This window comes from Lissotriton vulgaris, chromosome 3_1 (assembly GCF_964263255.1).
Source record: "Lissotriton vulgaris chromosome 3_1, aLisVul1.2, whole genome shotgun sequence".
NCBI classification, from domain to species: domain Eukaryota; kingdom Metazoa; phylum Chordata; class Amphibia; order Caudata; family Salamandridae; genus Lissotriton; species Lissotriton vulgaris.
The window spans coordinates 2,092,166,849-2,092,181,597 of NC_141689.1; positions in this window are offsets into that span (position 1 = coordinate 2,092,166,849).

Sequence of the window (14,749 nt, forward strand, 5' to 3'; positions counted from 1 at the left end):
GCATCTGATTGGAATGAGGAAAAAAGGTTGAGGGATTTTTGAGTCCTGAATAATTTCGTGCTGTCATATCTTGTTGGTCTTGAAAAAATATCTTCAGCCTCATTTTCCTAAAAAGTTGGATTAACTGCAATTTTGTTTGGCAAATGTCTGGTTTAACCGTCGGAATAAATGTTAAGCCTTTTTGTAGTACACTCATTTCGCTGGATGACAGAGAATGGTTGGATAGATTGAATACAGCACAGTTATTCGTATTCACCATCTCTACACTTGTCTCCTCATGGTGATTTCTCCTTGATACTGATTGTTGAACCGCCTGTTCCCTCTCTGGCGGCCGCGTTGTCTGCCTCTGCCTCTGTCGGAAAAAGGTGCCGGCTGGTAAAACTGGCGGGCTTGATCGTCTCTATTACTGGTGGTCGCGTCTGCGTCACTTGAGCTGTTTGACGCCGAGGAGTCTTCGGAGAATGTAATGAATTGTCTCCTGCTTCTGCCTCCGTATGTTCGTAAGGCACCGGTGTTTTGGGGCTGTTTGTAGAAATCCTTTTCCAAATATGGATACGTTTTTTTCTCAGAATAGTTAGTAATGTCTTTTTGTAATTTCTGCCTTTTGAAATCTTCAGTTGTTTTTTGGAAGGTTAGATTTTCCTTTTCTAGTTTAGCTAGAAGTGCTTGGGCATTCTCGACTGCACTGTTATTCAAAAAGGCTTCTTCCAATTCTTTGATTAGCTGCTGTTCTTTTAGTCCAAGCCGTTCAGCGGTTTTGATTGAGTGGAACATCCAATCTCTAGAGCATTTTGTACCTATATGGCTGAATCCTTCTAGATATTCTGGATCATCTGTGAATATGACTGGCACATTCTTGACTTGCAGTCCAACCGGTGTGGTTCCTGCTCTTAGATGTTCTAATAGTACCTCTCCATGTAGAGATGTCCTGATTTGTTTCTTTTTAAGGCGAGTGATTTTCTCTAATTCTGTAGTTTGGCTGACATTGATTGCTGTATTGCCTGGATTCAATGTTGATGGCCTCCTAAGTAATGCTGCTATATCTTCCTCTCTAATACTTAGTGTTTTAGGTTCAGACATTTAGATGTCTATAATAAAAATAGTGTGACTAGCTTCTTCCTCTTTCTGGGTACGTGAATTTAAAATGGACCAAATTGGAACAAAGGGATGACTGTGCCACACCTGCAAGTGTCGTATAGTAATTTTGCCAGGTGGAGGGGAGTACTCCAACTGGCTAGGGCAATAGTGCTCAAGTTTGGAACTTAATACCAAGGTTTCCCTCGTAGACAAGTGTCTACACTAAGGTTAAGCAAACGATCACAGGGGATTGATTCAATTAAGGTAAACAGAGGCTGGAATCTAGTTAAATGATAGCAAGTAAGAGATGCCTCTGACACCATAGATTAGATACTCAATTTAGTTCAATGTCATAGTTTATTGACATTGTCATCAATTTTTACTTTTGTATTCTACTTTAAAGTTATTCAGTGGTACACAATAGGGTGTTAGCACTTAGCTTGTCATCATCTCCTTTGACAAAAAACACATTCAACATATATCAAAACAGTAAATTCAAAGCATAGACATTTTTAGACATTGTTCTTCACAACATTTAACAATACTAAACATATATAACAATTTTTACAAAAATCTATTATCAGGTCCTACTTGGAATCAATAGAATAACTGTCTTTGGGATATGAATACTACTCCACAAAGAGATAATCGATATAGTCCTGTGTTAGGTCGGAGAGTCCTTTTTAAGAAAAGTTTTTTATGGCCATAGTGTGAGATGCGTCTCTCACTAAATGTCCTGTTGATTTGTCAGGTCATAGGGCTTGCATTTCTCCTGACCTAGATGGTGGTAAGCCTACGCGTTTCGACCTTATATGAAAAAGGCAGGAATTAAGTTGAAAAAGGTCTTCATCAGGGCTCAATGTTGTTGATGTAGGACTTTGGGTTACATCTATAAGGATGTAAAAAAGGGGGGTTTTTGTTTAGGGTCATGGGTGTATGTACAATACTAAAACTCATTATAATTACAGTTACAATGATGAGGGTCACGTACCCTGTGTGTAAAGAAGGAGGATTCTTCTTGAATTGTTGTCGTCAAGATGTAAATGTCGATCGCTGAGCCCAGCGTCGTGACGTTTTTTTTGAGTTGACCAGCAGTGTGGAATCTTTACTGCATGTGGTCGTGTATACACTGGTCGAGAAAAAAGAAGAAAGGGAAGTATTGAGTTACAGGCTGTTATGTATGGTTTAGAAGCCTGTTTGGAGAAAGGAATCACTTAGGTGAGTGTTTAAGTTAAATTTTCTTCTAGGTTGCTCAGCAAATGTCTGATTTTTACATTAGAACTCGAGGGAAACCTTCCCTCGCTGCATGCGTCAAGAGCCTTTTTTCTCTGGCTGCTTTTTCGTACCTGCTGTCGTTCTTTTTTGGAGGGACCTCCCGCAACTCTCGGGTTACTCGGCTTTCATGCTTGACGGCGTCTGCTCGCTATGCGGCGTTCCTCCCGTCGGGCTCACTATTTCCGGGTGTCGGTGGGAAATCACCACGAGGAGACGAGTGTACAGATGGTGAATACGAATAACTGTGCTGTATTCAATCTATCCAACCATTCTCTATCATCCAGCGAAATGAGTGTACTACAAAAAGGCTTAACATTTATTCCGACGGTTAAACCAGACATTTGCCAAACAAAATTGGAGTTAATCCAACTTTTTAGGAAAATGAGGCTGAAGATATTTTTTCAAGACCAACAAGATATGACAGCACGAAATTATTCAGGACTCAAAAATCCCTCAACCTTTTTTCCTCATTCCAATCAGATGCCCGTAGAACTACTAACATTCGAGAAAAACGTTCTACGAGATCTTGACATACTTGAGAAGAAAAAGAAAAGATACACCAAATGGAACTTAAAAAGAGAAGAAAAGACCGCCCTTTATGAACTTCAAAACAATAAAAGCCTCATCATCAAGCCGGCCGACAAAGGCGGCGGAATCGTCATCCTCTCACGGGATATGTACGAAGCGGAAGTTCAAAAGCAAATTTCTGATGAGAAATATTACAAAAGAACCGACGAGAATTGGAATAAAAAATTGACACATCGATTGGAGACACTTGTTGACGCTGGCCGCAGAGAAGGCTGGCTATCCAAAAAAGAAGGAGAGTACTTAATAAACAAGAATCCCAGAGCACCTCTTATGTATGCCCTCCCGAAAGTGCATAAGGACCCCATGAATCCTCTAGGCCGACCAATAATCTCGGGAGTCAACTCCATACTTGAGCGCCCAGCCAAATATGTGGACACTTTTCTTAAACCGCTTGTGGGTCAAACAACTAGCTACATCAAAGATACTATGGAAGCCATTAACTTCCTTGATGGACAAAGCTTTGATGAATCTATGGAAATATTGGTGACAATATAGTCAGATATAGTCAGCCTTTATTCTAATATCCCACAGGAAGAAGGCTTGGAAGCCCTTGAATTCTTTTTAGATAAGAGAGAAAGACCTCACAATGTCCCCACGGAGTTCCTCTTACAATTAGCAGAAATCTGCTTGAGATTCAACTTCTTTAAATTTAACAATGTCCAATACTTACAAATCATGGGGACGGCCATGGGTTGTCCCTTTGCGCCAGAAATGGCTATTATGTACATGGCACTGTATGAAGCAATGTGGATTTATAACAATAACCCTTACGACGGCCATATCAAAATATGGCGTCGTTATATAGATGACGTATTCATGCTTTGGAGAGGCGGAGAACATCAATTGAAAGAGTTTGTTGGATGGCTCAACAACAGAAATCCAAATATCCAATTCACATTATCATACAACAAAAAGGAAATTAACTTCCTGGACCTCTTGGTAAAACATGAGGAAGGCACCATTTATACCACTCTGTACACCAAAGAGACGGACCGAAATACATTTTTACACTTTTCAAGTTTCCACCAACGAAACTTACGTGAAAATTTACCTCTAAGCCAATTTATGCGATTACGCAGAAACTGCTCAAAGAAAACTGACTACTTTTCTAACGCCCAAGAACTGATGCAGAAACTACTTGAGAGGGGTTACCCAAGGAAACTACTCAAAAGAACCATGAAAAGAACCTGGTACATCCCTAGAGAGACTCTTCTGACCCCAAAAGAGAAGACCAATGAAGAAAGCCCAATTGTATGTGTAACCACATTTTCCGGAGTCACCACCGAAGTCAAGAAGATTGTTTCCAAAAATTGGAATACAGTAAAAGGCTTGAAACCTTTTGAAGCACTACCTATATTCGCACTGAAGAAAAACGAAAGTGTGAGAAACAAACTGGTCCGAGCGGATACATCCTTGCCGAGACAGGACATTTCCATCCAGTCATTCTTGAATCTACCTCCTATAAAAGGGCATAAGAAATGCGGTAACTGTGTTTCTTGTGAAAGCACATTGGAAGGAACTACATTCACATACGGTCAAAAACAAATTAAACATGATGAGTTTACGAATTGTAATACACACAATGTTATATATTGTGTGGTATGTCCATGCGGACTTACATATGTGGGTAAAACCAGTCAACCCATAAAAACAAGAATCTCTCAACACCGCTCAAGGATCAGATGTAGAACAGAAAATGCACCAATGGTATCTCACTGCATAGCTAAAGATCATGGACCCGATGACATAAAATGGACAGTAGTCAGACACATCAAGGGTAAAAATGTGGCTAATAACCTCTCTAAGCAGGAAGCTAAAATCATCATGTACCTTGGCACAGTCGAAAATGGATTGAATGAATTTGCCGAAATTTCAAGCTTTATCTGAAGAATTCCAACACACTGAATATGAGCAGAACAATTGAATCTAATATACTTGAGTAATATGGATCCTCCGTGATTTTAAACAGCTAAGACGACAGCTGTGTACAACACCTGCCACCATCAGAAGGAACCTCCCTAGGCTCCAGCTCCCAAGAGCAACAGAAGTATCCAGCTGTAAATAACACATTGCGTCCTGAATGTAACCCCAGATGGAATGATATGTCGCCAAAGATATCACATACAAATAAACCACTACGTGAAGACACCAACCTGCCGGGACGACCTGAGAGCCGCTACAAAACTAGTAGTAGATACAGCCAGCGTCTCGTATCATAGCAACCACCCACCAACCAATAACAGGCTCCAACATAGATATCCGACCAATACGGACTTAGTTGTGTCAATCCGCATGATCTCAATAGTAAAGGACATAGCGAGTCCTGAACAACCCACTAAAAATGTCCAGCTCTGAAGACATCGTGCACATGACGGACTTCCACCAAACTGTAAAACCATAGCCGGAACGATACCGCTATGATTTCAGAGGCCGTGAGCAGCGTCATGTATCCTAGCAACGAGACACCAACCAGAAACGGGCTTCCAGCACAGTGAAAGCGTCCGACCAATACGGACACAGTTGCGCAAACCCTTCAATAAAAGAACCAATCACCAAGGCTTCCCACCGACACCCGGAAATAGTGAGCCCGACGGGAGGAACGCCGCATAGCGAGCAGACGCCGTCAAGCATGAAAGCCGAGTAACCCGAGAGTTGCGGGAGGTCCCTCCAAAAAAGAACGACAGCAGGTACGAAAAAGCAGCCAGAGAAAAAAGGCTCTTGACGCATGCAGCGAGGGAAGGTTTCCCTCGAGTTCTAATGTAAAAATCAGACATTTGCTGAGCAACCTAGAAGAAAATTTAACTTAAACACTCACCTAAGTGATTCCTTTCTCCAAACAGGCTTCTAAACCATACATAACAGCCTGTAACTCAATACTTCCCTTTCTTCTTTTTTCTCGACCAGTGTATACACGACCACATGCAGTAAAGATTCCACACTGCTGGTCAACTAAAAAAAAACGTCACGACGCTGGGCTCAGCGATCGACATTTACATCTTGACGACAACAATTCAAGAAGAATCCTCCTTCTTTACACACAGGGTACGTGACCCTCATCATTGTAACTGTAATTATAATGAGTTTTAGTATTGTACATACACCCATGACCCTAAACAAAACCCCCCCTTTTTTACATCCTTATAGGTGTAACCCAAAGTCCTACATCAACAACATTGAGCCCTGATGAAGACCTTTTTCAACTTAATTCCTGCCTTTTTCATATAAGGTCGAAACGCGTAGGCTTACCACCATCTAGGTCAGGAGAAATGCAAGCCCTATGACCTGACAAATCAACAGGACATTTAGTGAGAGACGCATCTCACACTATGGCCATAAAAAACTTTTCTTAAAAAGGACTCTCCGACCTAACACAGGACTATATCGATTATCTCTTTGTGGAGTAGTATTCATATCCCAAAGACAGTTATTCTATTGATTCCAAGTAGGACCTGATAATAGATTTTTGTAAAAATTGTTATATATGTTTAGTATTGTTAAATGTTGTGTAGAACAATGTCTAAAAATGTCTATGCTTTGAATTTACTGTTTTGATATATGTTGAATGTGTTTTTTGTCAAAGGAGATGATGACAAGCTAAGTGCTAACACCCTATTGTGTACCACTGAATAACTTTAAAGTAGAATACAAAAGTAAAAATTGATGACAATGTCAATAAACTATGACATTGAACTAAATTGAGTATCTAATCTATGGTGTCAGAGGCATCTCTTACTTGCTATCATTTAACTAGATTCCAGCCTCTGTTTACCTTAATTGAATCAATCCCCTGTGATCGTTTGCTTAACCTTGTCAAGTCTGTGCAGCAGTGCACAATTGCATCCTGCATGGAAATTGAGCGGTGGCACAGTAGGGATGTGGATGTTGCAAATCTGTTTAGTGCCTTGGACTGCTGCCTCATATACTGCCGCTACTGGCGACGCTCAAGTTGATCCCTGTCCAACTTGTCTGACAGTACACCCATGTAGGTAGAGATGTCCGACATCCCCTTGGAAATTGCCTCCAAACTACAGGCAATGTGGCCTATACCCTTATCAATGTTTATCATTTTGTTGTTCATGCTGCGCCCCTGCCTATGCACAGCCATCAGTGCCTTGGCCTGCACGCGCTGTACTTTGACCATTGTGGCCTCCAGGCCACAGAATACGCTCCCACCTTCCTGCCCATTGCCAGCCTCACGTGCCCTCCTGCCAATGACACTTGTGCACGCTGCACCAGCAGTGGGCTGTGATCTGGGCTTGTCAGCCAAAGGTGCCAATGTCGGTTCTGCAACATCCTCATCCTCCTCATCATAGGTTTGCAGGATCCTCTGTGGGGGCACATCTGCCCTACTCATCCTTCCCTGCATGCTCGACCTGGAAGCTGGTTTGGGTGTTAGTGGTGTGCTTTCCACCTCAGGTGAGCCAAACAACAGAGGTGAAAGCGGGACAGGTGTTGAGGCTCGCTCTGGTGTTGAGGGTTCCAGGGTAGTGTTGTTGCCTCCTTCTACAGCGCTGTGACCTGTGCTTTGTTTCTCCTTCTCACTTCTCTTAGTTGCTGGTGCCCTCTCCTCCCTTGGTGGTGCTGAACTGCATGAGGACTCTCCTGTGGAATGAAATTGACATAGGGTCAAAGTTGTTGTTCACCTGTGTGTACTTCTTAAATAAATACTTTACACACCTTTGCACAGTGTACATAGTGTGTTTGGAGATGTGTTTGGCATGCCTTGCTGAGTCTTGTGGTGTATGCATTGCATGTTTGTACTCATGACTACGTCTCCCATGATGCATTGCTGGCCCCAAGTATGAGCTGTTCTGCAGTGTCATGACTCTACACAGTGGGGTACGGGTTCAGGGTAGTGGTTGTGGATTAGGGTACATGCATCTTACCTTGTTTCTTAGATGCTCTGGCTGTGCTGTCCAGGTCTCTAATCCCATGGATGCATTCTGGCTCCAGGGTACTTTCCACTAGCTCCTCCATCTTTGTAAGTTTTGGGGCTTTGCTCCTGCCACCTCCTGTCACACCAGCATCCTTTTTTTGCCCAGCAATCTTCTTTTTGGTAATGATGCGCAGGTCATACCATCGCTTTTTAATGTCCTCGATCTCCCGGTGAGTCACACCAATGGCATTAACTTTGCCCTGTATGCCAAGCCATATGTTCCTCTTCACAGACTCTGCAACATGCAGAGACTGTCTTCCAAATATTTGGTTGTAGTGGCTCACTATTTCTTCAACAGCCCCCTGCAGTTCTGCTGGGCTGAACTTTATCTTTCTTTTGCGCTCCCCACCTTCCTTTTGGCCTTCCTTGGACTCCATTCTGTAGCACTGCTTGGCTCTGGATGCTCAGCTCCTCTCACCTCAGCTCAATTGTTTGTTCAGTTGCTGTGCACCTGCATGGGTGTGGCCACTCCCAGGTACTGGGGAGGGGTGCTTCATTCTGATTGGTTGGATTCTCTGGGCCTTGGTTGTGGGGTGTGTAGGGTGTTCCTGATTGGTTAGCAGTCTCACATGTCGGATTTCAAACTGCCGTTACGGTATTTACCGAATCGGTAAAATCTTATTCGGTAAAATCCAATTCGGTAAAACCCATTCATTCCTCCTGGCCCATAATCTTTAAAAAACAGTGCGTGAATTTGCAATTGAAAAATAGCTTGTCCGTTTTTCCAGTTTTCTCATATAGTAACAATCAAAAGTTAAAATTTATTTACAAAAGATTAGTGCATCTTAGTGATATCTGGATTTGTTGACTCAATTGAGTGGAACTTAGAAATGCTAGATTTTGGAGAATGATTCTAAGACAAAGTTCACAGTGTGGAGGAAGTATCTATGTTCTAGAGCATGGACACTCGCAAACATTTTCCCAGGGGACAAAAAGTATGGTCAGTGGTGTGTCTGGGGACCGAATTCATACTGCAAGGTCGGAGTGAGGTTTTAGGGAAATTGGGTGTAATTTGGTCCTAGAGGAAGCATAGGGTGTAAATAGTGTGGACAGTGTGTCAAGGAGTTATTTTGAGCATTTCGTTTCATACTGCTCTCTAAATCAAACCTCTAGTCTCTAGGAGAGCTGTAAATTTAATAATTCTGTTTTATGTCTGAATCTCCATCCCTCTCCCACACCGTGGGTAAGAATTCTCTGCTTGCTATTGCTAGATTGGGAGAATCAGGTGCACAAAGGAAGTAACTTGATTATTAGATTGGAATGAAATAGAATTGCACAATGTAAAACCAGAAAACCTGGGATCAATCCATGGCATCCCCACTTGATCAAATTGTGTAATCCTACATAATTGTTTTATTTCACTTTGCCCCCTTTTTTCTACATACAAGAGCACCTTGAAATATATAAGTTAAAGATGTGCGCTGTACAACACTTTCTATTGTGTTTGATTTAATAAACTATTATGTCCATGTATAATGACAACCCAGGCCACTCAGAGGGGTCCAGATGACAACTGAATTGCTTCTTCACTATTGGCATTGTTGTGAGGGTGGGAGGAGGCATACATGAAGGTAGATATCTATATAGAGGTGTGTTTTTTAGTTCAGGTTACACCTTGCATTTGTCATAGATGTTTTTGTTTGTATTTCAGCACTAGGACGTCACAGAATTTCAGCCAGCTATAGAGAGTGTGAAATAGAGACTGTCATTAGGTATGTCACGTCATATTAGGTATAGTGAATGGCAATTTAATGATGACAGACTCAAAGAGTTATTTCTTGTTTTAGATATCATTGCTTCCACAGCACAGTGTGAGGCCAGTTGTCAGAACAGGCAGAGTGCCTAAACTGGTTTCTCTCTTGTCCCATTCCACTTCCCCTTTCCCTGGGTCTGCTACTCACCATCATAACATACGCTGCATGGTTAACATTGGGTTCATGATAATGGGAGATTAATATTGTTCCTGCTGGGTTTGTATAGTCATCTTAGTGCAAACTTGAGAGTTTCACGTTCAAAACACATTTCATGAAGTTGTATGATAAACTTCACAATATTTTTGAAACCTTCTTTTAAATGTAAAATATACAACCCACCCCTCTATGTGCAGGACAGGTCAGCACACCAGTATCCCTGCCCAAATGGCCCACACCGCCTGTCCTCTTCAAGCCGCCCCAATGGGAAGATCTAAATCTCGACCTGCCCAAGCCAAAAGCTGCAACCCACAGTTTTATCTTTCTATTCCGGTCCCCAAAGTGAAACAACAACTCATCTTGGCCGACTACAGCCCCCTTCACAACAACAGATCACCCAACAGGATCTGAACAGCCATCCTCCACGGCCCAGTACAAAATTCACAAACCTCCACCCACTCTGTAATGATGAAACAAAAACAATGCAGACTTATGTATAGTGCTCAAAACACAAGAAATGTCATCATTGATGTTAATAGAAATGTACGGCAGCAATCCACCGTTTCTGGAGATCAGATTAGTGTTCCAAAGGACAGACCCTAAACTGCTCACAAACTGAACAAAAAGGCTCAGGCTGCACAAAAAGACTTTTTTTCTATGCCTTTAAGTGAAGATGAGTTTGGACTTCAAATTGTTACTCCAGAGAGAGCAAGAACATCACATTGCTCCCCATTGACAAGAGCCCACCAAGACGCCACTCCTCCATACTAATATGTGAGCGAAAAACCACAAGCCAGACTGTAAACATATGCCATTCACTCAAAATGTGCACCGAAATGCATATACATAGGAAGAATCTATTGAAACTGTGAGAAAATCAAGTGCACATCTCACCAAACCCACCTCCCTCGCACACAGAAACTTAGAATTGTTTTTTTTTAAACTAATCATGTATCAGAAACTGATGCATTACATTCGAGTGGCCTGTGTAGTGGTCTAGTATGGCAGCACTTACTTAGCGGTGTGGCCTACAAGAATTTTGTAAAAAGCACTGATAACGTAACTTTACAATTACCAAACACATGACCTTAAGTCTTGGGAACTTGAGCCTTAGCCACTTCTCAGAAAACTTTGTTTACCCTCTGTAGAGTAGTACTGCTGCAAAGGGTGACTATGTAGACTCCCAACTACAGAATACATCAGGTCCTCTTTAGCTCATGTTCTTCCTTTGCCTTATAGTCCAACAGACTTGTATAAACAAGTGATCCACTCTGCCTTCCTACCTATGTAACTCTGCACAGGAGTTTCACACTGCTACCTGATGATGGGTTTTAGAGTAAACAATGTCACTATGTTAAATGTTCAGCGGAGTTACAAAACAAAGTTCTCTGACATACTCAGTATAGGAGGACTTTGCATGCTACAAGTGTGCATCAGATTTTTTCTGCTATTTGTGCTTTGGCCTATGTATATTTGTTTAATTTCTTTATTCAGATATTGCAATAATACTGTTATGATAAAAAAGAAATCGACAGAATAACATCCTGATGAGAACAATAATATGAAACAATAAAAATTTGCAGCGCAGGACTCACATCCCCTAAACTGAGGAAAAGGGTAGATGGGAGAGAAAAAGGTCATCCGGCACTCATATCCCCACTCCACCCAAATGTGCTGTAGGTATGCTGGCAGGGTGGAAAAGGGGAACGAGGAGCAGGGGTGAAGAAGCCCGCCCGCCAAATCGATGAGCATGAGGACAGGAAGGGCTATTCTTATACCCCTGTGGTAATTGACAACATTGCCAATGAGAACCAGCGCCAAGAATGCTGTCAAATATCTGCTCCCAGGTGGTATATTTTGGCAGAAAAATCCATGTGAGATGTCTAGTGTGGTTTTGTAATGTTTCCGCACAATGTTATTCATGAGTGCAGCACTATGTGTATTGTGTACTACAGATGTACGTGTGGATGCATTTAAATGTTTATAATTTGAGACTAGACAATATGAATTACCTGGTACTCAATCAATCAATCAATCAATCAATCAATCAATCAGTGACACTTATAAAGCGCGCTACATACCCGTAGGGTCTCAAGGCGCTGGGGGGGGGGGAAGTGCCGCTACTGCTCGAACAGCCAGGTCTTCAGCTTCTTCCTGAAGGAGAGGTGGTCTTGGGTCAGGCGCAGGTCGGTCGGGAGGGAGTTCCAGGTCTTGGCGGCCAGGTAGGAGAAGGACCTTCCTCCTGTGGTCGCTCTTCGGATGCGGGGGACGGCGGCGAGGGCGTGGTTGGCTGATCGAAGGTGGCGTTTGGGAGCGTGGAAGTTGACTCGGCTGTTGAGGTAGCTCGGGCCTTGGTCGTGTAGGGCTTTGTGTGCGTGGGTGAGGAGGCGGAAGGTGATTCTTTTGTTGACGGGGAGCCAGTGAAGGTCTCTCAGATGTCCGGAGATATGGCTGGTTCGTGGGATGTCGAGGATGAGTCTGGCTGAGGCGTTCTGGATCCGCTGGAGTCTCTTCTGGAGCTTGGCGGTGGTACCGGCGTAGAGGGCGTTGCCGTAGTCCAGTCGGCTGGTGACGAGGGCCTGGGTGACGGTCTTCCTGGTCTCGGTGGGGATCCACCAGAAGATCTTCCGTAGCATGCGTAGGATGTTGAAGCTCGCCGAGGAGACGTTGTTGACTTGCCTGGTCATGGAGAGGGAGGAGTCCAGGATGAAGCCCAGGTTTCGTGCATGGTCTGTCGGTTTGGGTGCGGTGCCCAGGGCGGGAGGCCACCAGGAGTCGTCCCAGGCGGAGGGTGAGGAGCCCAGGATGAGGACCTCTGTCTTGTCCGAGTTCAGTTTCAGGCGGCTGGTCGTCATCCACTCAGCTACCTCTTTCATCCCTTCGTGCAGGTTGGATCTGGCGGCGGCGGGGTCGTTGGTCAGGGAGAGGATCAGCTGGGTGTCGTTGGCGTAGGAGATTATGCTGAGGTTGTGTTTGCGTACGATGGCCGCGAGGGGGCTCATGTAGACGTTGAAGAGGGTGGGGCTCAGAGATGATCCTTGGGGGACGCCGCAGATGACTTCGGAGGCCTCTGACTTGTACGGTGGTAGGCGGACTCTCTGTGTTCTTCCGTCGAGGAAGGAGATGATCCATTTCAGCGCCTTGTCCTGGATTCCGATGTTGCTGAGGCGCCGTACTAGGGTGCGGTGGCAGACCGTGTCGAATGCCGCGGAGAGGTCTAGGAGGATGAGGGCCGCTGTTTCTCCATTGTCCATCAGGGCTCGGATGTCATCGGTGGCGGCGATGAGGGCGGTCTCGGTGCTGTGATTGGCTCGGAAGCCGGACTGTGAGGGGTCGAGGGATCCGTTCGTCTCGAGGAAGGCGGCCATCTGCTTGTTGACGGTCTTCTCGATGACTTTGGCTGGAAACGGGAGGAGCGAGATGGGGCGGTAATTCTTGAGGTCGGTGGGGTCCGCTGTTGGTTTCTTGAGTAGAGCGCTGAGTTCGGCGTGTTTCCAGCTCTCAGGGAAGATGGTGGTGTCGAAGGATGTGTTGATGATGTCTCGCAGGTGGGGTGCGATGACAGCGTTGGCCTTGTTGAAGACGTGGTGAGGGCAGGGGTCGGTCGGTGATCCGGAGTGGATGGAGTTCATCGTGCGGATGGTGTCTTCGGTGCTGATCGGGGTCCAGGCGTGGAGGGTGGTGGTGGGGGGTGGTTGTTCGGTCAAGTTCATTTAGAATCTCATGCTTAATTAGGTATTGTCTCTGTGGTTGATGAATTGATTTTGATGGAATTTTGTGATGAGGTGACTCATCATCCCACCAAACATGATGGTGGTAAAGTGCAGGGAGTAGAGCTAACACCCACTCCTACGCATATTAATTTTTAATTGATTCTGGTACAAGGTCAGAGAAAGCAGGTAAAATAACTTCTTCCCCATTGGCTAATCCACTGCAAAATCAGGTGGTCAATCCTTTTCGGCCAAAAGAATCTCTAATTTTAATCCCAGCTACCTTCTTCTTTTTAAGTTGAGGTTTAGAAGCTTTTTTTGTCTTCCAGTTTTATGATGTAGTCTGAAGTGTGATGTGTCTCTTTTTCGGCTTGACTCGCTCTTCCTATCTATGCTCTGACCCTCCGTCTCTCTCCGAATGATTTTCGGATGACTCCTGAAAGGAACGAGGGGAATGTCTACCAGTATCCTGATATCTGACAGGCTTCCTAATATTGACACGGTTTCTGAAATTTTATTTTCTCTCAGTGTGTTCCTGTTGAGGAGACCCACCCGTGACTGTGTTTTGTTTTATTTATTTTTGTATTAACCCATTTCTTCTTTGAAGAATCAGGTGCTAGCTTGGCGTCATCCTTTTCAGAATTGCTCTTAACTATTGGTTTCCCTGGTCTGGCTCCCATATTATCTCTACCAAGTGATGAAGCATATATATCTCCAATAATCTTAGGCAATTCTCGCTCCTGCTATGCAGGAGTGAATTCCCTCAGGCGTTGGCATATAGCCAATACTACTGCCTCCCCTTTTATTTTATTTAACATAAGTCAGGTAACTTGGGCAAAATTGCCCTTTAGTTTCATCCCCAGGTCTAGGGCAGGTTCTGCCCCGTATTCATTTTGTATTTGTTTTAGTACATCTGGTTTAACCGCTATTGAATGGGTACCATGAGTTCTGGTATAAATGGCAGCGAAGATTGTACCCCATGTGACACAATCTTCTATTGGAGGAGCCATCCCTATTGCGAGAAAATTGCTAGTATTCTGTGTTTTTCCTGTAGGCCTGTATTGGGAAAACTGCTTGAAGCTGAGCTGTTTTTTGTGCTATCCAGAACTGAATTTTGTCACGGCTGGTGGGAATCTTTCCCATAACTGCGTTCAACGTTTGGGGCTAATACCTGGAGCAGCCATTTGAGGTTGTGCAGCCTGAGCAACCTGAGCAGGTTGGACTGTTAATGTTATCATTATGTATTGAGTAAG